Genomic DNA, 24628 nt, shown 5'->3' with positions numbered 1-24628 from the left:
CTACAGCTAGAGGCATCTGGACCTCCATTGCAAGCTCCCAAGGAAGATGCTGTGGCAGCCCTTGGGATCAGGGCTGGACCAGATGATGCTTGAATCTGGGTGCTGAGGCAGTGGTCATGGGGTGGGGCAGAGCTTGTGTGTCTGTCAGAGTGCATTTGAGGTGCTGAGTGTTGTGCTGGGGAAAATTTGGAGCAGGGAGTGCAGGGTGTGGTGGCAAGAAAGGAAAACTTGCAGGGTGGCCTGGATCCTACAGGTCTACCTGCCCTGTGCTGTGCTGTGCTGTGCCCAGGACTTGGCCCCGTGGGAAGGTTCTGTCCCTGCATGGCTCCATGGCTGTACTGCAGGGCTCCCACATTCCCGTTGAGGTTGACATAGCTGGAAGCAGTGAGGCCAGGCCTGCACCAGATCAGTCTTTGCTTGGTACCACTCTGCGCCAGATCTATGCTCATCTCTATCACTAAGCTGCTCTTCCACACCCTGCTGCTTCCCACAGCTTGTTTCTCCCCCACCTCCTGCAGCTACAAGAGGCTGCTGTGAGATAACGTTTCAGAAGGTGGAACAGGCACATCTACAGCAGAGAGACTTCAAATGGGCTGGGAAGCTTGCAGCAGCTCTGCACAACAGAGATGGTGTGCAGTCAATCATTGGATTTCCCCATTGTGCATGCTGCATATTTAATGGCTCTTTGGGTCTCAATGTTTAAATCTATCTAATAAGCATTTAACTGCCACTCAATATTTAATGCTTCAGTGTTGAGTGTAATAATTCCATGTATCACCATGAGTGCTGGTCCATCATCCTGGGCATGGGGAGAAGCATGCTGCAGGAGAGGCTCTGCCACAGGGCACACGGTGAGGGGAGAACTGCTCCATGACACAATTTGCATGGGTGTCAGGTTATCTCTACACTATGAGCTGAACCACAGGGCAACAGAAACCGGCCACAGGAGACTGGTGAATAGCAAAGGGACATCAAAGGCAGGCAAAGCAGGACAGCCTCCACATCCAGCACTCCCTGCTCTCCCTCACAGTCCTCCTCCATGAGTACAGAGCATTTGCCATGTGGCTGGCCTGTGTGCAGGTGCATGTATCTCTCCCTGCACTGTGTTTGTGTGTGCACTTCAGTGAGCTTGCACATATCAGCTAGTTGTTCTGAGAAGGCTTTCACTCCCTTTGGGTCTGGTTCTACTTGCTGGGGCCTCTGCCACCTTGCAGAAAAGCTGAACCCCAAGGCATTTGTTTAGGAGCAGTTCCAGTAGCTCTGTACAGATGACCTTATCTAAGCTCACATACTCATGCAAAAGAATAAAATAGAGCAGCTGGAAGGGCCCTTCAAAGATCATCTAGTCCAAATCCCTGACCTGTTCAGGGCTTACCAAGAGTTAAAGCATATTATTGAGGGCATTGCCCAAATGCCTCTTGAACACTGACAGAAATGGGGCATCAACCACCTCTTTAGGAAGCCTGTTCCAGTGTTTGACTACCCTCACAGTAGACGTTTTTCCATTTTTGTCCAGTCTGACCCTCCCCAGTGCAGTTTTGTGCCATTCCCATGCAGCCTGTCATCAGTTACCAGGGAGAAGGGATTGGTGTTGTCCTCTTCACTTCCTTTCCTCAGGAAGAGAGCGATGAGGTTTCCTCTTAACTTTCTGTTCTCAAGACTGGACAACCCAGGTGTCCTCAGCCTCTCCTTATAAGGCATGCCTTCCAGCCCTTTTATGAGCTTTGTTGCCCTTCTCTGATTCTTTCAAGGACCTTAACATTCTTTTTATATTGTGGAGACCAGAACTGCACACACTGATGTTAAATATAGTACGAGAATCACCTCTTTTGACCAGCTGTCTGTGCTGTGTTTAATGCATCCTAAAAAATGCAGTTTGCCCTTCTGGCTGCCAGAGCACTCTGCTTGCTCATGTTGATCCTGCTATCAGCCAGCACTCCCAGATCCACTTCTGCAGAGCTTCTCTCCAGCCACTTGACTCCAGCTGTGTATTTGTGTCTGGCATGTCGGTTTCCCAGGTGCAACACCCAGCATTTTGCTTTGTTGAACTTCATATCGTTGCTAATCCCCTGGGGTTTCAGGGCTACTCTGTTGTGCTTGGCTTGCAGGTACTTCAGAATCACAGAATGGTGGAGCTTGGAAGAATCACAGAATTGTAGGGGTTGGAAGGGACCTCAAGAGATCATCAGGTCCAACCCCCTGCCAAAGCAGACTCCCTAGAGCAGATTGCCCAGGTAGGCATCCAGATGGGCCTTGAATATCTCCAGAGAAGGAGACTCCACAACCTCCCTGGGCAGCCTGTCCCAGTGCTCTGTCACTCTCACTGTGAAGAAGTTCTTTTGCATGTTGGTGCAGAACTTCCCATGCTCCATCTTGTGGCCATTGCCCCTTGTCCTGTCCCCACAAACCACTGAAAAGAGGTTGGCCAAATTCCACTGTCTCCCACACTTAAGATATTTGTAAACGTTAATAAGATCCCCTCTCAGTCTTCTCTTGTCCAGGCTGAACAGACCCAGGTCTCTCAGCATTTCCTCACAGGGAAGATGCTCCAGGCCCCATATCATCTTTGTGGCCCTCCGCTGGACTCTTTCCAGGAGATCCCTGTCTTTTTTGTACCAGGGTGCACAGAACCGGACACAGTACTCCAGGTGAGGCCTGACCAGGGCAGAGTAGAGGGGGAGAATCACTTCCCTTGACCTGCTGGCCATGCTCCTTTTAATGCACACCAGGATCCCATTGGCCCTCTTGGCCACCAGGGCACACTGCTGGCTCATGGCCAACCTGTCACCCACCAGGACCCCCAGATCCTTCTCCTCAGAGCTCTTCTCCAGCAGGTCATCCACCAGCCTATGCTGATATATGTGGTTGTTCTTTCCCACGTGCAGGACTCTACACTTGCTCTTGTTAAAGCTCATTTGGTTTCTTCCTGCCCAGTTCTCCAGCCTGTCCATGTCTCGCTGAATGGCAGCACAGTCTTCTGGCTTGTTGGCTACTCCTCCCAACTTTGTATCATTGGCATACTTGCTGAGGGTGGACACTATTCCCTCATCAAGGTCGTCGATGAAGGTGTTGAACAAGACCGGATCCAGCACCGACCCCTGGGGAACACTGCTAGTCACAGGTCTCCAACTGGACTCTGCGCTGCTGATCTGAGCTCGGCCAGTCAGCCAGTTCTCAACCCACCTTACTGTCCACTCATCTATTCCATACTTTGTCAGCTTTGGTAGCAGGATGTTGTGGGAGACGGTATCAAAAGCCTTGCTAAAGTCAAGGTAGATGACATCCGCTGCTCTCCCCAATCTACCCAGCTGGTGATGCCATCATAGAAGGCAACAAGGTTTGTGTCATGTGTCAAGTGGTGCCATGGATTTGTGTGCGTTGATCCCACTCAGTCACTCCTGAACCACTCCCTCATCAACTGGGGGGGGGGATTTCTCCATTTCCCAGACTCTTTCTTCTCCCTCCAGGGTCCAGGGGTCCCAGGGAGGAGTATGAAGCAAAGACTGAAGCGAAGAAGGCATTCACTATCTCCACATTCTCAGCATCCCCCATTACCAGGACACCCCCCTCATTAAGCAGGGGACCCACATTATCTCTAGTACTCCTTTTACTGTTTACGTACTTAAAACAAACAAACAAACAACAACAACAACAACAAAACCTTCTTCTTATCCTTTATCTCTTTTGCAAGCTTCATCTCCAGGTAACAGCAACAGGTACACAGATTCTTTGGATTGCCAGTGATAAATTCACTGTCTACAAAGAAAACTCAACAGCCAAAAGTATGAGTAACACAACCTGGCTATTAACGTGTTAAAAGGCACAAAGTCTCTATAGAGACTTCTGTTTCTCAGGGAGGCACTCGGTATGACCAAGTGTTCAAATCTTACCCAAAGGCGTCCCAATGGGGGGGGGGGGGGGTGAGGGGGAGAGAGAACAGAGGCTCAGCCCATCAGCTGGTGTCACGATGGTATCTTCTCTCACATCCCCTCTCTCTTAAGTCAATTTATATTATTTTCTATCTTTGAGGTGGAGCTTGAATAGCTCTAGTCAGACATATCTTGGTTATGATTGGTAAAAAGTTTTCTTGCTTTCATTTAAAGGTGTAGGTTCCAAGAAATTCAGAGTGCATGCTAAGTGAGGGGTGGTTGCACCATGGAGGCAGGGAGTTTTGGGGATGGAGGTGTGTTTTGGTGTTATAATGATATTATAATGAGCAAAGTTTACTAGAGTACCTCATTTTGTCAAAAACATGACAGATCGTTGGCTCAAGGGTAGCAAATATGCAATTTATTGGTCTCGGTGTGCACAAGAACAATCGGGTCTCCATCTGGTCACAGAGCTTAGCCACGGTGTCTCCACTCCGCTCTACACTCTGTACTGTTCCTTAGAGTCAGCACACCAGGTTCCCCCAGTGCGATAGCATCTAAGGCTGGAGACCTAGGGAACTTTTATATAGTGCAGTTATGCTCCACCCTGGAAGCTTCTTCAATGCTGTACATTTTCTTTAAAATGTGAATATCAGTTCAAGTCACCTTAGGCAATTATTCCACAGGGTGTTTAATGAAAAGTTGGATGTAGTACTTAGTGATGTGGTTTAGTGGGTAATATTGGTGGTAGGGGAATGGTTGGACTAGATAATCTTGGAGGTCTTTTCCAACCTTAATTATTCTATGATTCTATGATCATGTTTAGCAGTGGCTGTGGCACGTAAACCCCGCAGTCACTGCTTCTTGGGGGAAACTTAGAATATCCTTGCATATACTGTTGCTGTGGCTGTCACCCTGAGGTGAGCAGTTGTGGATCTTGCCCCACAGCTCAGAAGAGCTTTGATTTCTGAGGCATTTCACTTCTGTAACAGCTACATCCTCCCTGGATGACCCCACAGATTTAGGACAGTGCCTTTGCCACATTGAAGTCCAGAGTGACTGCTCATCTTCCGGCATGAGCCATGCCCACTCCCCAGCCACCTGCCTTGTGCCCTGCTGCCCTTTTGCAGCACAACCCAGCAGGCAGAGTCCTTCAGCCTCAAGGAAGGCTGCAGAGGCACCTGCCTCTTGTGTCTGCAGTGCTGGTGAGCCCAGGCATGTCTTTTCCCAGCATGTGCATGGGTGAAACACAGTCCCCTTCCTGCTCAGAAAGCTGCCTCCAGGCATGAAGATAACTGCTCCATCCGTGGGATAGCTGTTCTCTCTGGTGCTGCCTGTGGTGGGTCACGCTGGACTGGCTCAGGAGGACTCCATGACTGTGAAAAGTGCCCGGTCTGGCCTGGGAGCCCCAGAGCTGTGCCCCAAACTGAGCACTAGCATACAGGGGCTGGACAAACCCAGCTGCTGTGTTAATACAGTCCTGTGACATCATTTTCTGCAGCAAACTTTACTTAGCTTTCCCTGAAATGTTTCCTTCCCTGCCTCATTCACCTGCCCTTTCTGGAATTGCCATCTCAATCCCTGTTCACAGCTAAAGACTCAGCCCCATTATCATCCCCACTGCAACTCCATCCTCATCCCTATTCTCATCCCTATTCCCATCCCTGTCATCATCATGCTCCCCACTTCTGTTCATCTCTGTCCCTATCCAGACAGCTTCTTTCCTACCCTCTGGCTACTCCTGCAGATTGCTGTAACTGACTCCCAGGGATTTTGAGAAAGAGAGAAATACCTGATTAATCCCAGAGCAAGCTGTAATCACATGGCAATAACTACACGACTCGTGCTTATCTGAATGTGTAATCACAGCAATGAATAATACTCAGGGTTTAGCACCTTACCAATTAGCTTGGGAGAGGCTGCTGTTGGCTTTATGCAGCAGGTCTCATCCCTCTTGGGGTCAGGCTTTGCCTTGTGGGGACAAGGAGCCACTGTCCTTCCAGGACACAAGTGGAGTTAGCAGCTGCCTCCTCAGGGAGCCTGGCAATGACTGGGAAATTGTCCCATGTAATGCAGTGACTCCTGTCTTGTTGTGAGGTCCCCAGCTGCCTGTGCTCCAGGCAACAGCCATGCCCTGCTTGTTCCCTGTGTGCTTGTGGAGGACATGGAGGCAGGGCACTGTCCTCTGAATCCACTGTCCTTGATGATGGTTGTGGGGTGTCTGCATGGTGTGGAAACACTATGCTATGCCATGTTGTGCTGTGACAATGTGCCAGTGGGGACCCCAGGGAGATGCCCTGGTCCCTTGGCTAGCAAAGCTGCTGGCCATGCAGCCTCTTGTCTGCTTGCTGGCCTTTTCCACCCAGACTAGAAGGACAGAGTGCTTTGGTGCTGCAAGGAAGTGACAAACCGTGGTCATCCTGGCCAAAGCCAGTCCCCTGCAGGACCATCTCTGGCTGCAGACTCCAGGTGCTATCAATACTGGGTAGCAGAGATGGGGCCTCACCAGCCTTGATGCCTTTGGGCTCATGGACCCAAAGCGAGCTGGATGCCTCTCTACCATGGTCAAGTGACAAAGCAAAGACCTGGGAGTGGAAACCACTGCCATGAGCCATTATTGTACCATCCAAACTACTCCTTCACAAGTGCCAAGAGAGACAGACTAAGAACTCTGCCTGTGCAAATCCCTCACAAGGTGCAAAGAATCAACACTCTCTGCATCTTTATCTCCCTTTGACAGGGAAAAGAGACCCTCATCTGTTCAGCCTGTAGACCTCAGCACTCTTAGCATTCCCACTGACCTTCCATAAAGGCCGTGGACTAACTGCAGAGGATCCTATGCTGCTGCCTCTTCTGACCACTTGCAGACAGCCCTCTGGGTGTGTAATGACTCTGACACACTCCCTGCTGGCCAGACAGCTCTTCCCCTCACCTGGTCCCTGTCATGGTTGCCCCAAGGCTGATAGGACACAGACCAAACACATCAGCTAGTCCTTCCCAGGTAGAGCAAGACATAACATACACCAGAGACATGCACATCCCAGAGTGAGCATTGAATGGACACACAGTCCAAACTGAACACTGCCCTCAAGATAGGTAGTCCACTGCCTGTGTGCAAGCACATCCTGTGATGAGCACTGCCAGTGCATGTGCACAGTCTCTGGTGAGCACTGCCTGCATGTGTGCACACTTTGGCTGAGCCCTTGTTCACGTGTGCAGCCCTGCACGCTCTTGCTCCACAGTCAGTGTGTCCCTGTAGCTTGCTCAGCTCTCTAACATCATGATGGCAGTGGCAGCTGAGGTGGGGATGTATGCAGGCAGCTGCTTTCACCCTAGTCCTCTGTGGTGAGAGTCTGGGACTGTGGAGTCCTGTGGCTCAAGCACAGTCAGGGCACAAGGGCAGAAGACTGTGCCATGGCCAGGCTGGGGAAGGACATTCTTGCAGTCTGGCAGGCAGAGAATCATCCTCTGGAAATGTGCAGTGCCACCAAATTAAGGGCTTAATTAGCAGGCGTGTTTCCCTCAAGGAGCTGTCACCTCATTATCATAGAGAATGGTGATTAATCAGTGGGAAGGGGCAGGCGCTGCCAGCAGGACCCCAAGGAGACAGGCAGCAAGCACTTGTCCCCACTGCAAGGCAGGCCGTGTGTCCAACATGTCCACATCTGACACTGTCCTCTTCTGCCAGTCTCCAGGGCCCCCTCCACCCCAATCTAAGACAGATCTGCCCTGATCACATTGCTCCACTGGTCCTATTTGTCTCCTTGCTCCCTACAAGCTCCCCATTCCATGGGCAAAAGTTATCCATGATACAAACTTCTCTCCAGGTGGCTTTTCTGACTCAGTGATGTTGGGCTGCAGGAGGCCCATGGCACAGCACATGGGGGATGGTGCTGATGGCCCTTCCCTTCCCTTCCCTTCCCTTCCCTTCCCTTCCCTTCCCTTCCCTTCCCTTCCCTTCCCTTCCCTTCCCTTCCCTTCCCTTCCCTTCCCTTCCCTTCCCTTCCCTTCCCTTCCCTTCCCTTCCCTTCCCTTCCCTTCCCTTCCCTTCCCTTCCCTTCCCTTCCCTTCCCTTCCCTTCCCTTCCCTTCCCTTCCCTTCCCTTCCCTTCCCTTCCCTTCCCTTCCCTTCCCTTCCCTTCCCTTCCCTTTGTCCAGCACCATCTCTGTAGAAATACTCTTAAACATTTAGGTTCTCCAGTGCAACACAAAGTCTGTGCTATCACCAAGGAGAGTTTTCCAGGGTGCAGATGGGAAACTTGTGAGGCCATTTGCAGCCACTGAGGTGGACTCTGTGAAGTTAAATGTCCTTACCCATCTGTACTGCCTATATTAATCAGGTCCAAAACCATGGGGATATCCCCACTTGAGGCCTCAGCCTCTGAGATGGCAAAAATAGCAAGAGCATGCACACCCTTGGCCTTGCATTAGCTGTACAGCTGCAACAGCCAGATGAGCTGACAAGAGAGCCCTGAGAAAAAACAAGTCCTGCACAAAAATGTGCACACATGCTGTTCCTTTACACACACTAGGAGAACACCCCCTGCAAAAAAATAAAATAATAATAATAATAAAAAATGTACACAGGCACACACAGAGTAGTTGTGTATTTGCAAAACCAGAGATATGCACAAATCCAGTTGTGTACATACCCACATGCATTCGTGCATACACACACACACACACAAAATTTCTGTTTTCTGAAGTGGAAGGATATAAGCATAGGAACGCATATTGGCTAATACATGCCCACATATATGTCAAGGCCAACCTGGACCTGAACCTGCTGCCTATGGGTATCCTCGCCCAGTGTTCACATCTGAAGATGCCACACATTGGCCCTGACCTACGACACCTCCCTTGTGTGGGCTCACTGCCCTCTGGGGGCACAGATACGTGCCACAGCTGTATACCAGAGTGCCCTGACCCTGGGGCCACAGGGTGCTGCTGGAGGAGCTGGGCAGGCAGGGGCACAAGGCCAGCAGCAGTGTGGTGCTCTTTCCAGTCCCTCTCTGAAAGACTGCTGGGTCAAACCTGCACTGTGTTACAGCCCAGCGTGTGCTTGTGTGTGCTGGTGGGGTCTGGACAGGACACAGCAGCCTCCAGCCCAGAGCTCCCAGAGCCAGGATGGCCACTGTCAGCAAGGGTCTGACCAGGGCCTGCCTGTGGGTGCAGGGGGGCATGCGGTCAAGGCTGGTCCCTGGGCAACACCCTTCAGCTGAGGGTGGTCCATATGGTTACAGGGACGGGTACCCTCCCCAGGGGTCGTGGCTGCTCCTGCCTGTACAGCCTGGTCCGTAGGGAGGGGGTGATGGTCAAACTGCCTAGGCTACGCCACATCAGACTTTTCCCTTTGTCAAGGCAAGAGAGCTTCCAGGAGGCAGCACAAGCCCCAAGTGGAATACAACAGAGGGCAAGGCCCTGGGGCAAGGCATATAGGGAACAGAACAGGGGCCATGGAAGTAATGGAAAACAAGGTGCACACTCACCAAAGCATGACCATGCTTACCTAATGTGACACCTGCAGTTGCCTGGAGTTTCTTGGTGGAAGGTATGCAGCATAAACCCATCTGGATAGAGCTCCCGGCCATGCCAGGGTAGGTGGGCTAGGTGCAGGGTGTTGGGCTGTAGGAGGCTGCCTGAGCATGGTGCACTGTTGATGATTCTTGGGATGTCTGGTGGCCTGGTTGCAGGTCAGCATAACTCATGGGGCAGTGTTGCCAATGCAAAGCATAGTAGCACACCCAGCTCCGTGATCAGGAGCAAACAAGAGGGCTCGGAGCCACCTGCAGGAGGAATGCGGGCAGGTACCAAATATTATGTGGGCACTAACTACCACAGGGTCCAACAATGAGGCCATGGGGCACAGACAGAGAACCTCTCCTCGTCGGGGAGACCAGCATGTTTTTCCAGTGGGGACTGGAAGAGTCTGGCTGTTTTGTGAATCCTTGGAGTACAAAAAATGTGCACCTTAGTGATGCAAATACTACCCTAGAGGACATCCCTTACACAAGGAAGCTGCTTGGTGCCCTACTCAAAGGCCTGTTCCAGTTCTAGGAGGTGGTCTGCAATTTTGGGAGAAACACAAGGATTGGCATCCAGAGAAAGAGTCCACATGTGAACCTGGAAAGATGTCAAGGGAGAGTTCAGTGTGCCAAGGTAGCACCAAAGCTAGCACCTCATCAGGAAAAGAACTACCTAGGGTAGAGACTGGAGTAAGGACTGTGTCCAAAAGCTGTCAGCGTACCGACAGCTGTGATCTGTGTAAAGGGAAAGAGATAACACTGCCTTACAGCACAGAGAGCTGTAAATAAAGCTTTGATATGTCCCCTGTCTGTCTGATCCTAGGCACAGTGTTGTTGATGGTTAGTCATCCTAGTAAGAGAGTTCTTAAATCTTACCATAGTGTTTGTCTTGTGTAGAGGGTAATGTGAGGCACATGCCAGGATTTCCCATTCAACAGGTGTAATCCAGTCAGGTGCCTAAGAGACAGGGTGTTTGCCATGCAGCAGGCTGGGCTGGAAAAGGATCTGATAACACAGGACATTGTTGCAGAAGAGGTATCTTCACTAACAGGTGTTAGCCAGAGTCTCCTTGGCAGCAGGACCACAGGGACTGTGTCCAAAACTTAGCACAGGAAGTTTCCACGGGAGGATAATGATGCCAGTTGCTGTGCACAGGCTGTAGGTGGTGATGTTCTGGAGCTGGATCCCAGCAAGGCACAAGTAGCAAGGGCAGGAAATGTGGTAAGGTATATGATGTCTTGCATGCTCCTGTGACACAGTGGAACTGTGTGACGTGAGTTTTGAGAAACCATGGGCTGCAGCAAATGGCCAAGGACTGCCACCTCGCTCCCCCTCACCATATGCCTGTGCTCTCTGCCCAGGTAGATTACAGCCTGAATCAGGCACATGCACAATGGAATGCATGCACTCATCAAAGCCTCTGCTGTAGGAAACAGAGGGCTAGGCATAGGGTGCCCTTAGCAGTGTGCTCAGAGGCTGCTGCTGGCAGAGCCCAAGGCTTATCTGTGTCAGCTAGGAAGATCTGATGTTTCGGAGTCCCACAGCAGCTGCTCCTACACCATGAGCTCAGGGAAAAGAGACAGCTGCACCTTCTGCTTTCATCAGTGGTTGGAAAACACAAGACCTTATCCTGGATTTGTCCACCTTTGAGACCTGTTCCAGGACCTGCAGCTTTGGACTGAACATCCAGGAATGGCAACGAAGGGGAGAGGCTGCAAAGTGGGATCCAGCATGTGGGACATGGCACAGAGAAGGGGTCTTGGAAAAAATGCAGTTTATTCTATAAGCATCTATGTAGGACCCAGTGGAGAGGCAGAACCCTACTCAGAGATTCCAGGTGCAAGCATATCCCAAATGCAGCTATTGCACAAATGCCAGCAGTGTTGGTAGGCAAGCGCAGCCACTGAGCACTCACCTTGGGAAGGGCAATGTGGGGTTGAAGGCTGTACATCTGTGTCAGTATCTGGGCTGCTCTGCACCTGTGTTTGCAGAAATGACCCCAACAAGGAGTGGTAGTGCTGGGAAAAGGAGGTAGCAAGGCTGGGAGGTGAGCCTGGTGAGCTCTCAGCCAGCTGTCCCTCAACTGACAGGTCTCACCCTGTCTGTGGACAATGCTGCTGTGCCCGAGCACTGTGGTCAGCCACAGCCTCAGCCCAGAGCTCCAGGTGCTGGTCCAGGCCATGGCACTCCTTGCAGACAAGGACCCAGACCTTGAACTATGCTCACTGGTCAGAGGGATCTGGGGGCCAGCAGAGACCTAAGGCTTTGGCTGGGGTAGCCAATGCTGCTGAGGAGCCACACTGCAATCCTTTTGTATCATCTTAGATGATGGGTGAAGTATCATCTCCAGCCAGAGGTTTCAGCACTCCAACTCCAATGAGTCTCTGAGCATTGGGTTCAGCAGGAATCACCCTCAAGAAGGGCTGCAGAGAGCAGTTGTGAAACAGCACTGCGCAGTGAAGCAGGCTCATCAGCATTCTCTGTCTACTACATTTGCCCTGTCCTTGCCTGTGCTTAGCTGGAGCCAATTGCTCCTCTTCCTGGAGCCAGTCCCCAGGTACTCAGGGCATCTCAGGAGAAGTGGTGTCACTGTATGATGAGAGACACTTTGCTGGCATGTGAGCCAATGCAGCCTGAGCAGCTCATGCAGATGTTACTATGTGCTAGGGAGGTGATGGCTGCAATGCTCTGTTCAGCTGGACCAGTCAGTTGGGTGCAGTTCTCCATCATGTTTCTCTGTCCACTTCTCTCCTGGGAGGACTGAGCTTACAACACATCTCTGGGCTCCCTGCTAAGCTCTGTTTTTGCACTAACCACTGCCAGGGAGAAAGCCTCTTCAGGAACCACCCATTAATCCGCTGACCATGTCCTGACCTTCCCAGAGACTGGACTTAGATGGAGGCTGAAGGAGATGGCCAGCTCAAGCATGATCCCCTCTGTGGCCCTGACAGTCCTGGGAATGCTGCCTTCCCTGTGGCCCCACAGTGGCTCCCAGCTGGGCTCTGGCACAAGCTGGTGCCAGCTCTGCCCTTCTGCTTTTGTATGCAGCTCATAGTGTATTGCAGAGGAGCATGGGAGCAGCCACTGCTGCCACATCCTTCCCTCCAAAGGGCAGCAGCCCAGGGGACTTCAGCTGGCCTCCCACCTTCCTGCCATCTCCTGCTGTACCTTGGGCCACTTAGTGTGGGAAAGGGCAAGTGTGAAATGAGGGGGCACAAAGGGGAATGTTGAGCTGAGCTGTTCTATGGATGCTGGGCCCTGCTGCCCAACAGTTTGCACTTGTCAGGGCATGGGATCTCAGCAAAACACATGTACAGATGTCTTGACAGGGGAAAGGCAGTGCCCTGCATCATATGCAGCACAGTTCATGTGCTGAGTATAAGATTCACAGATATCATCTGCCTCTGCTGATGGAGTGATACCTCTGTCTTAAACATGGCAGAGCATCCCCATGTAGCCCACCTCAGTAGGTGGGCAAGAAGCAGAGTTCCCCAAGACCCTAAGTGAAGCCCCTAAGCTCTGCCTGGCTCTCTGCTTCTCAAGTCTTTCCATGGTCATGAGCCAGGAGCTACTTCCTTCTGTGCTATACCTCACTGACCAGAGGAATGCCTCCAGGGTCCCCTTAGCTCCTTTGCCAGATACGGTTTCCCAGCCTTGCTGGTGTTGGATGCCCTGGTATACCTGGGAGCAGGGATGGGCAACCCTGGCTGCCTTCCTTGTCTGCCCCTTCCCTGTCTCTCCTGGGTCGCCAGTGCACTATTTGCTATTCTCCTGGCTGCCAGACTGGAGGGACCAGATGGGCCCTGCCTCCGCCTGGCTCCTCACTCCTGCCTGGGAGACATTGCTTCCTGCTGCTTCCCACTCACCAGCATTTGCATTGCACTTATTCTCTGACCTTTGGAGAAACCAGCGCAGGCAGCAAGCTCAGTTCTACAGACCCAGGCTAGGACTCTAGGCAGCCCTCTTGTGCCTGGTGTCAGCTACCGGGGACCAGTGTACCCGTATTCCCCAAGAGCCAACTGTGTGTGCACCACCATCAACCTTCCCTATAGCAGAGCCCCCGCTTGGGACTCCTACTTAACCACGCCAGAGCCTGTCTGTCTGTGATCTGGCCCAACCTCATAGACTGCATTCTAGCAGATTGACCTGCCTGATATGCTCACCCAAGTGTTACCACACTTACGTTCCTCATTGGAAGGTGAGGCTCAGGAGTGACTGGCACAGGCCTATTGTGCATGTTTGTGTATGCAAGCTCATCCCTGCATGCACACAAACATGGGTCCTCTCCACAGGACTGCTCTGGGACTTCCTGAGCAGGCAGGAGGAGGGATGGCTTCCCTCTCTTTGGGCTTGCCTGGCTCTCAGGAATGGGCAAATTGCATGTACACAGGCATGGATTTCTCATCGTCTGTGCTCATGTACTGGCTGCTGCAGAGATACCCTGAGCTGAGCACACTTTTGGCTCTTCTTCCCTGAGCAACGTCTCTTCTCCCAGCTCATAGCAGCTCTATTTCACACTTGGCTTGTTTCAAGGGGTGCTGCCACATTCAGTATGTCAGATGCTATGCATTCTGAGCTGCCCCGTGTAACACAGTGGGGCTCAGGATTGGCCTGCTCCAGTGCAGCTGTGCCCTTCCTGGGGCTACTGGATAGAAGAAAGAGGTTCTGCCTCATACCACCTCATGAAAGCCTGTCCCTGGCCATTCAACTGCTCCCTGTGCCTTGCAATCAGGTTTGTCTCAATTGATTTCTGCCAGGACCTCTTCACAGGCCACTTGGACTGTATGGGGCTCCCAGGGCTGTGAGCCCCATACCACCCCACTGCCATGTGCCTAAGACTGGTCCCATCCCTATGACCCAACGAACAGTTCCCTCCTGTGCATATGGGAGCTGTTCTCAGTGCTGTGAGGCTGCAGAGCATATCACAGCTCCAGCTCTGAGCTGCTGCTGTGATCATCACAGTAATCTGAAAATGCCCGGAGTCATGGGACTGGGGGAATGTGTCAGCTGTGTGGGAACAGTGCGTTCTCGGCTCTCCAGGCTTGTGAAGGAAATCCGGGAAGTTTGCCTCCATGAGCTAAAAAATACCCAAAGAATTGCAACTAAACATCTCATGATCAAAACCAGGCCAAAGGCACAGACAGAGCCTGGACACTATTTCTGAGCCTCTGAGGTGGTAAAACTGCCCTGGGAAGTAGCAGGAAGACATCTCCTGGTCGATCCTGCTCCCCTTGGAGGGTGGAGGAGTGATGTGTAGGAGCTATGGCCAGTGAAGGTCTTAGGGCATGCTGGAAAGCGGTCCCTGTGGATGGAGAGAAGGGCCTCATGAGGACTTGCAGATGGCTGGATGGCTCTGCCTCTTCTGCAGCACCCCTGTGCTGTGTGTGACTGCTGTGGGGTGACTCATGCTGACCATAGGTGGGACAATTGTCAGGCAGAGAGAGAGCTGGCACCTGGGGCAAGGCAGTAGTCTGTCCCTGGAAGGGTACATGACGTTCAGGAGAGCTGTTATGTGTGATTGCGCAGCTGCTGGGCACAGGTCCCCATGCAACTCAGGTGTGCCTGACCTCCTTCCCACGCAGCCCACTCAAACACATGTCCTCGTGCTGCACCCTGGCCACGTGCCACTGATACTTGCATAGAGGTTGCAGAACAGAGCCAGGGAAGGGGGCAGGCCAGGCTCAGCAGATGGGGGGCATGAGGGCCTGCCAGGCTGGGCAGGTGGGGGGCCCAAAGTGGAGGGGAGGGTTCCCACTGGGAGCTGTCAGGGTAGGGCAGGGTTCCCCTTGCTCGCTGGGCAAAGGGTAGGCTGGGCCGTAGTGCTGCTGCGCAGCTCCACCTGTGTTTGCTGGCCCAGCCCCACACTCTGACCTTCCCAAGCTCATCCCACCCATGTGTGGCCGGGGCAGACTCTGTGCCCAGCCTGTCCTCTAGGCTGGGCACCATCAGTCAGCCCATTGTCCATCCGTTCCTGCTGCCATTGCAGTGCTCTCAGGGTTTCCTCCCAGCCGTGGCGCTCCCGCAGGAAGGGAGAATCTCTGCTCCGGCAAGGTGTTTCCTGGTTCCCCAGATAGGATGCGGAGGCACATCCTGACCCCTGCGTGTGTGCACTGACCCTGAGCTGTGCACGGCGTCACCAAGCCCCGGCCACGCAAAACATCCCGCAGCACTCCAGCACAAACCCATGACCATGCAGCCACGCATGTGCATGCAGGAGCCCATGGCCAGGCTGTGACCCAGGACGTGCGAGTGTGTCCCGCACCACTGTCCCAGCCCAGCTGGCAGCCGGCAGGACGCAGGGGCAGGGGTGTCCCCTTCCTGGCAGGAAAGGGGCTGAGCCGGCGGCTGCAGGTTTCCTGTAGGCTCAGGCTCTGAGGGCGTCAGGAGCCAGAGCAGCCTGAGCAGCACCACGCGGGCCCATGGCAGGTAATGGCGCTGGGCTGCAGGATCCTGGCTGCCGCAAGCATCGTTCGGCTGGGACACCTCTGATCCCTGCCAGGATATGGGGCTGGGGCAGCCCTGCCAAGGGAAGGTTCCGCTGGCAGCTCTGGTTTCTCACCCTGGGGTGCAGAATGGGCCATCCCAAGGGCTTTGCTGTGGGGCCAGTGGGGCTGGGCTGGCAGCAAGGGCCATGGGTCTTGGCTGTGCTCGGGCTAGGGCATTGGGCAGAGCTACAGGACCGGGCCCTGAGCAGGTCTTTTGAGCGGCATGGGGCCGGGTCGTTGGGCAGGGCTGTGGGGCAGGGTCGTGCAGCTGTGCCTACGTTCGGTGCCCGCTGCCCTGCTCTTGGTTTGTCGCACCGCCGCCGTCCAGCCGGCAATTCCGGGGTCGCGGCCATGCTGCGGCGGGGTGCCCCCCGGCGGGTGCCCCCCGGCGGGGAGCGCTGCTCCCTGCTCACGTCGGCTGCCGCTGACCGCGGGCGCCTCCCGGGGGCCGCGGGCTCGGCGGGAGCGGCGTGGCCGGGACGAAGGGTGCGGGGAGAGACCGGGGGCCCGGAGAGCCCGAGAGACGAGGAGTCGGGGAGAACGGGGAGGGAGGGGGGGGGGCGCGGGGAGCTCCGGGGCTCGGGGGAGCCGGGCAGCTCCGGACCGCGGCGGCCGCAGGCGCCGTCCGGCCGTCGGAGCGCGGGGCGGAGACCCTCGGCGCCGTCCGTGAACTTTCCCTGCCGCCCTCCCCTCCCCGCGCACAGGCTCCCCGTCGCCATGACAACTCCTTAAACTAACGCCCCACCGCCGCCGGCGGGGGCCGACTTCGCGGAGGATCCGCCGCGCTCGCCGCGATCCTCCCCGCGCCCCGCCGCCCCCGCCCGCTCCGCGCTGCGGCTCTCCCGCTGCCGGCGGCCGCCGCTGCCCCCGGCCGCGCCGCGGCTATGGTGGCTCGGGCCCCGCCGCCCGCCGCCCCGCAGGTAAGAGCGGCCCCCGGGGCAGGGCCGGCGCCGGGGCGGGCGCGAGGCGGGCGGGCGGAGTGCCCGCGGCGGCGGCGGGGCTGGGGGGCAGCGGGCGCCGCTCGCGGACGCCGCTCGGCCCCCGGAGCGCGCCCCGGGGCGCGGGGCTGCGCGCTCCGGCCGAGGCACGGCGTGCTTCTGGGGCACGCGCGGGGACGGCTCCGCGTGGCGGCGAGCGGCAGCGGGGCTGTCCGGCGGGCTCGGGCGACGGCGGCGGGGAGCCGCGGCCGGCAGCGGGTCCGTGGGCAGGCGGAGCCGTGGCTCCGGGGGCTTGTCTGCGGGGAGCGGCTGCCGGGGGCTGCGGGGCCGGGGGTCCGGGCGGACAGGGGCCGTGGCTCACGGCGGGGTGTCCGCGCTGGGCGGCGGCAGGCACGGTGCGCCGTGCGGTGCGGGGAACCGGCGGCTGTGGTTTGCCTCGCTGTGCTGCCTCGTGGGGTCTGGGGATGGCGGTGGGGTTTATGCCCTGGGAACGGGGCCGTGGTGTGCAGTCTGGCGCGTCTGCGCTGGTGAATCTGGGCCACGGTTTGTGGTTGGTTGTCCATGCTGGTGTTAGGGGCACTGGTGAGCAGTTGGACGAATGATTTGGGGAATGGGGCTGTGGCTTGCATTGGGTTGTATATTGGACATGTGGCTTGCATTGGGTTGTATGTTGGGACATGGAGTGGCAGTCGTGGTTTGCTGTGGCAGGTGTTGGGGGATAGGAATCACGAGCTGCACTAGGGTGCCAGCACTTAAGGACAGGAGCTGTGGTTGGCACTGGTGTGCCTGTGCTGGGGAGTGAGGGCTGTGGCGTGCTATGGGGTGTGCAGATTGGAAAGAAGGGTCTGTGACTGTAGTGGGGGCGTATTTGAGGGGATAAGGGTTGTGATTTGCAGTGAATTGAATGTAGCTGGAGGTAGATGCCATGGTTTGCCGTGACACGTATGTGCTGGGAAGCAGGGGCCATGATTTATGGTTGGGTGTATGTGCTGGGCAACGGGAGCCCTGCTTTCTGGTATCATGCACACAGGTGTAGTGTACATCAGAGAGTATGGACCATGATGCCTGTGGCATGGTCCAGAAGCATTTAAGTGGAGCAGGGTTACTTCTGGTGAGGGCATGTCATTGATTTTGCAACACGTCTCTTTTTGATCTTTGTGTATCTGCGTATAACTGAGTGTATCCACACCCAGGGCTTTGCACATACCTGTGCATGATGCTCAGCACACCATTTTTCCATGTGTTCTGTTGTCAGTATGTAAGCACAATTTGTGTAGTCAGGCATCTCCAACCCAGTCTCTTCTGGATAATGTGCTGGCCTCTGGACTCAGGATGTGCTGTACAGTCCTGTGTGCAGGACTCACATGGCCATGCTCCTGTGCTTGGGCCTCAGTTTGCAGTTTTGGCCTGCCCCCTGATGTCTTGGGGAACTGCTGGAAAAATGAGAGTCTGCCATTCTCCTCCTCTTCTAAAAATGGGTCAAGGAAGCAGGAAACTCCAGAGCTGGATTTACGCAGGTACTGGTACACACGAGTGTCTGTGTTTGTGTGAATCAGGATGTGAGAATGAAGAGACGGTAGCCCTGGAAGCAAACAGGATTTAAACAGGATCTGTACCTTCTGTTTCTTGCCTTAATGCCTACGGACAGGGATCCTCAAAGGCTTCAGTGATGTAAGGGTTACATCTGTCAAGCATCTGTGAGAAACATAGTCAAACAGGAGGCTAGCTGTGTAACCATGCCTATAGCAAATGTCTTGCTGTGTTAGCATACCAGCTGCTCTTTTAGCTGTAGTGTGTTTGTGCCAAAGCCTTGGGTTTCAAGGAGAGGAGATGAGGGCTAGGGAATGACCTTGGCACAGTTCTGCTCTTGTCTTGGCCTAGGTGCCTCAGAAGGTGTCTTTGCCTGGGATGTGCAGTTGCTCTTGGCTGGTATCTTCTAGGCTGGCCAAGCAGTGCTTGCTGCAGCCCTTGCAAATGTGGATGTTGCACAAGACCCTGCACTCTGAGAGTGTGAGTGCAAGCTTGAATCTTTGGGATTGTATGGCTGCATGTGAGATGCAGCACGTTTTACATGCATTGCTTGCATGCAGGCACTGAGGCTTAGACCTGGGCTTGTATGGGAACTGAGTGGGAATAGGGATGGTTCCTACATGGGGCATGCTAGGGTCCTTTTCCACCAGAAATTCATAAATTTCATTCATCACTTTTGTCGTCATTCTCTCTCTATAGTGACATACAGGTAATGGAGACAATGCATGACAAGTTTCCATAGTTTATTTATTTTTAACTAACACTTAAATTCATTACAAAGTTCTTGTGCATGTGGCAACAGAGGTTGAGAGGGGAAAAAGGGCACAAAGGAGAATATTACAAGGTTCTTTTTTTTTAGATAATCTTTTTTTTTTTTCAGCTTAGAATATGTAAATATTCACATAACACCTAAGTATTCTTGACGTTTTAGTATTTTCTTGATAATGTATTATCTATACACTGTGTTTTGTACCACATCATTTAGTTAAACCACTGTTGTCTTATAGAAGTGAACATGTACAAGCAGCCCATTACAGAATATTCTGTTGAGATTTCAACCAGATAAAAATTGTTACTGCTGCTGTTTCCACACGGGAGGTGTGGGGCAGGGTGTGGGGCTGTGTGGGGTGCATGGAGCAGCAGGCTGAGGCTGGGTGAAGGGCTGGCAGGCTGGGCTCCCTTCCCTGTCTTGTGGAGAGCAGGAAGGTGTGTGTGGATCTGGGGTGCCCAGTGGGGTGAGGTTCCCCGATGGCAGGACTACAGGGCCCTTGGGCTGGCTGCAGGCAGGTCCTGCCCTGCAGCATGTCAGACAGCATCTCGCTGCTGTGGGACATTGCAGAGCCAGGCCAGCATCTGGCCATGGCATTTGGAGTAGCACTGGGCACATCGTTTTGCAAGCCGGGCAGGGGCATGTGTGGCTGTGATGGAGTTGAGCTGCTTCTGCTGGCTGCATTCAGGCCCTCAGAGTGGTGCAGGGACCAGCCACAGCCCAAGGCAATGTCATGAGCAGTGCTCTGGGCTCCTGCCTGGTGGTGCAGGAGATAAGAAGGAGCTGAGAGGGGAACAAATGAGCTGGCACTGTCGGAGCCGTGATAGGATCGGTTGTGCCCTGCCCCAGTCTACCTGCCTCCTCCCAGCACTGCACCCAGCGTTGCCAGCTTGGATGCTGGGACCTGGTGATCCAGTTCTGCCCTTGACACTGGGGGAAGCGGGGGCACAGCTGCCCCAGGAGCAGCAGAACTGTAGGGTAGGGATCCCCTCTGCAATGGCAGACCTGTCGCAGGGGAGGCCACGGAGCTAAAATGAGCACAAAGAGTAAATTGCCATCCCACTCCTAAATGCAGCTGAGCTGCTGTAACTGTGACAACAGGCACAAGCGCTGGCTTCTGAGTGCCTTGGCTCCCATTGGTAGCGTAGGAAGGGGGAGTCAGCACTGGCTTTGTGGAAGTCTCTCAAGGATCAGCCTAAACTTTTAGGGGATCAGGTGTCTGTGTCACTACTGAACAGACAGACTGCCCATCTTCTTGTGGGGAGCAGAGTGGATGGAGACTTTTGTAACCCAAGAAGCAGGTCGATGAGGAGGATCATCTATCATTAAATATTGAAAGATCTTCTCTGGCTGCAACGTATTCTTCACTCCCTGGCAGCAGCTCTGTGAGTTTATGATTCTGGATTTTTTATGAAGACTCATTTGTGCCTGCACAAGTGACTTTGGAGGGGCATGGGGCTGTGTGGTGCCTGGGATGGTGCAGGAGATACCACTGGTGCCAGTTCTCATTCCAGCACTTCCCCCCAGTCAGAGCTGGGCCTACCTGAGCCCCTGGAATGTGTGCGTGGTGTTCACCCCCTAAGCAGCCTCTTGTACCTCAACTTGCCATGAGCCTTTCAGTGTGGGGCTGGTGATTGTGCTCCAGCCCAGCAGCATTTTGTATTTCAGTTGCTGCTTTGAGGTTCTGGTCCTTTGGAAGGAGGTGGCTCTTTGGGCTGCAGTTTCTTGGTAAAGTGGGTGGTTGTGTGAGCTCAAGAGCAACAGAGAAACAGGGGTGGGTTTGGCAGTTGGCTCGGACTTGTTTGCACAGAGAAACCCGAAGTGCAGTTAGGTTCAGGGCTGTGTTTTTCCTCAGGAGAGAACCGACTGGTCCTGGACTGTGTCACACCTCCTTACAGTCCCCCCAGCTGGGGACCACGGGGCTCCACCACCCTGGGCGAGGCTGGTCTGTGTGGCTGATTTAAGGAGTGGTTTAAACTTCCTGGTCTGGATCCTTCTGCTTTTTATAGACATCCTCAGGGGAGTGCAAAGAATGGCAGGAAGAGCAGCAGCCCCGTATGCGCTCAGCCCCAGTGCTATTGTTCAGCGCTGGCCGGGACCTTCCCCATGGGAGGCTCAGGGCAAGGCTCAGTGACCTCACAGCCTGATGTAACATTTCCTGGCCTTGGTGGAAAGGGACTACAGCTCCCGGCATGCTGTGGGGATACAGGGCATCACGCTGGGGTTCGGGCTGCAGGACATACCCCTTTGTCAACACTCCTGCTCTTCCATTGGGTTGCGGATCCCTGGGGTTGTGACAAGAGCCTGCTGGGGCATGATGGTAGTGCTGTAGCTCGTCCTGCCTGTCTGCTAACCTCTTGCATGAGTCCTGCAGGCCCTTGGGGTGCCTGGAGCATCTGTGCTGCACCAGGCTGTGTTAGGCTGGGCTCTGGCACAGTGGCAGGTTTGGCTGTGGGTATGGCCGGAGCAGTGGCTGGGCTTGGGTTTACATGGAGATGTGCAGTGGTATCTGCTCATGGCTCTTCATCTCCTGGCCCTGGGTTTGTTGCTGCCCACTGCTGGGGAAGGCTTTGCCTGCAGGTCTTGTCTGGAGCAGCTGGAGCAGAAGTTGTCAAGGATGACAAGGTTGATGTGTCCTCAAGGATGCACGTGAGAGGGAATAAGTGGCATTGTCCCTCTGTGGGGCCAGGGCCCTGGGATGTCTCAGCAGGCAGAAATGGGCAGGTCTCCTCTGCACGAACTCTGATCACAGGCATCTCTGTAAGTCCCATTTGCCGTATCATAGCCCTATGGATGTCTCTCCATGCAGACACATTTCCACAGCCCTCCTGATACAGGAATCTCCAGATGCTTCCCAGTTCTGTCCTGGGGACAGTTTTACTTCTGCTAACTTCATTTCTGATCATGTTGTGCTCGTTAGGCTGCTGGGGACCAGCTGCTGTGATCACTGTGAGCTCTGTTATCTTTGAAAGGGAAGAAACTGAACGAAAAGCAGGAAGTCTGGACATACACAGTAAGAGTCAAACTTGGACTGGTGAAAGGCAGAATTGCCATTTGTGAGCAAGAACAACAACAGGACAGCCTCCCTGGTGCTCTGAACAAGGTCCCTCTGGCTGCACAGGCAGCAGACTCCTCAGGGACTGGGAGGGCTCAGATACTGGCAATGCACAAGCTACAGTCTAAACACATTGCAGATCATCTGCATAATTTATTCCTCTGTGAAGAGTTTAATTTATCAGGTCCAATAATAAACTCATAAATCTCCTTTGCCTGTTATCAGTGTTGGGAGGAGATGCTCATATTATAAGGATTTAATTTATCTCCCAAGCTGCTTCCTGTGCAAAATGGTGCTTTGACATTGCAGGATGCGTGCTCATGTGGCCAACATTGCACTGGGCCCTTGTCACAGAAGGACAGAAAGACAGTGCTTGAATGGCTGGTGTCAGGAGGAGTCCAGGAGATGGTCACACTGGCCTGGGTCTGCTCTGGAGGCTGGGTGGGCAGATGAGGGTGCAGAGGATATCTGGGAGGAAGAGCTGTCATGCTGGAGATGGAACAAGGTCCTTGTAAGTACTGGGCACCGCTCTGCAGCTAGGAACAGCCCTCTGGGGCCAGTCCTGCTGTCCTAGCCCATCTCTGACTCTGCCCGAAGCAGCAGAGGAGGCAGCAGAGGCTGCCTGTGTTGAGAAGGTGGAGACCAGCTGCCTCCATGTGAGACTCGATCCTGCTCACCATCAGTGGGCCTCAGTGGAGCCCTGCAGAATGAGGTTTCACATCCATGCCAGATTTCCTGCCACTGATAGAGTTGCTGGTGTCATTGCCCATAGAAACATCTAGACCTGGTTGGAAACTTGCAAAGCTCTGGTCCTCAAGGGCTTCCTGTGGCAGTGAGTTGCACTGTCTTATTATGGGTGATGTGACAGAACATTTCCTTTCTTAGTGCGAGGTTCCACTGTATTTTCCATTGCTCTTAAGCTGCAAGATGAAAAGAGCAGAAACGTTGTCTCCTTTCTGCAGACTGTTCAGGATGTTACAGCCTTTTATCTGGGTGCCTTCTTATTTGCCTCCTTTCTTAAGGCAGCCATCCCAGCTCTTTCCTTTCTCTTCTTATGGCACTTTTCCTAGTCCCTTGGCCACTCTTGCCTCCTGTTTGAGTCCCCTTGGCTTTGCAGTTTCCTGGGGAGCCCTGGTACCCACTTTGCACCCAGGACAGCTGTTCAGGTGCTCGTTCCCCAAGCACTCTGTTACCTGTCTTGCTCCCAGCCATTGCCAGCAGTGCCCCAGTGTTCCTGGTCCCAGGGGAATGGTGGAAAAGTGCAGAGAGTGCTTGGCTGGGTGCAAATATGGAGCCCTGGGACCCAGCATGGCTACTTGGGCTGTGCCCTGGCTGGGTAAGCAGCAGCCTCAACATGAGGCCTTGGTGTGATCTTGCTGGAGAAGGCTCCCACGATCCAGACCACTGCCTATCCCTGGGTGGTTTGGTTAAGCGCCAGTCCAGTAGCCATGTGAATGCCCAGAGGGTGTGGAGCTGGGCTGCCCAGTGTGACAGGTGTCGGGGTTGTGCTACCCTTGGTGACTCGTAGCCATGCTGTATAGCTTCAGCCCAACTCCACTGTGTCCTGGGGCTGAGGCTGCCCAGAGGCAGCAGAGTGAGCTGGGGGCATGAGCTGCACAAAGTGTCTTTGGTGGGTGGTGAGCTCCTGCTCTGCAGCACCACACAACCCTTTGTCCAAGTGTCCTAATTGCAGCAAATGAGTCTCCCTGCATTGTAGACAGCAGTGGTGCACGAGGATGGCGGCTGCTGTGTGCCCTTGAACCATATTATGTGCTGCAGAGAGAGGTTTCAGATGGTACACAGTGGGCGGGAGGCTGTGTGGTGTCACCCCTCTGGCCCCAAGCCCTGCAGGGCTGGGCTTATCCAGGTTTGATGTTCCTATGGGCACGGCAGTCCCATAGGAACAACAACTGCTTTGTCTAGGTTTGACATAAGCTGCTGCAGTAGGTTTCCTCTGTTTTAGCAGCACAGGTGTCCCATGAGCTTTTCCTAGGAGAGAGGGCAGCAGGGTGGTAACAGCTATGTCCGGAGCATTTTGTGAAGGCCGCGTGGTGACCTTGGCAGCACCACTTTACAGAGGCACACAATGGCTGCTGAGTTTTCCAGGTGAATCACTGTGCCTGGGGTACCTCTGCCAGTTGAATGGAGTACATCTTGTAAAATGTTGAAGGCCTGGTGGCACCCAGCTGCCTACGTGGTGCACCACACGTGCTTTGCAAAAATGGGATCCTTGTTGCCGCCCCTTCCCCCCCACAGCACCTTGCACTTGCCAACACCAGCTGCAGCACAACAAGCGTGCTCCGAGAAATCCCAAGTCATACATTTTTAATTTCCTACAACAGAGCAGCCATTTCAGCCACTCACCCAGAAAGGATCTTTAATGAGAAACAAGGATAGAGAGCATGCACATTTCCAGCACACAGGAGAGCAAAGGCACTATGGAAACACTCTGCTGTCT

The 24628-nt window shown here is 54.1% G+C and overlaps 1 protein-coding gene across 16 annotated transcripts in view; it reads left to right on the top strand.

Annotated features, from left to right (window-relative positions):
• The first annotated feature begins 15615 nt into the window (after positions 1-15615).
• The window catches only part of SHANK3 (SH3 and multiple ankyrin repeat domains 3), a 374153-nt gene continuing 365140 nt past the window's right edge, over positions 15616-24628 (top strand). For 14 of the 16 annotated variants that reach the window (XR_014317924.1, XR_014317925.1, XM_082764921.1 and 11 more), the window contains exon 1: positions 15616-15819. The gene's annotated coding sequence lies outside the window, so the exon portion shown is untranslated. Of the gene's footprint in view, positions 15820-16643; positions 16799-16986; positions 17075-24628 lie in introns of those variants that run through there. The other 2 variants (XM_082764917.1, XM_082764918.1) reach the window with 2 other exon arrangements.

The sequence above is a fragment of the Aythya marila genome (assembly GCF_965140915.1).
Source record: "Aythya marila genome assembly, chromosome: 1".
Taxonomy (NCBI): Eukaryota; Metazoa; Chordata; class Aves; order Anseriformes; family Anatidae; genus Aythya; species Aythya marila.
This window is presented reverse-complemented; position numbering and strand designations above follow the sequence as displayed.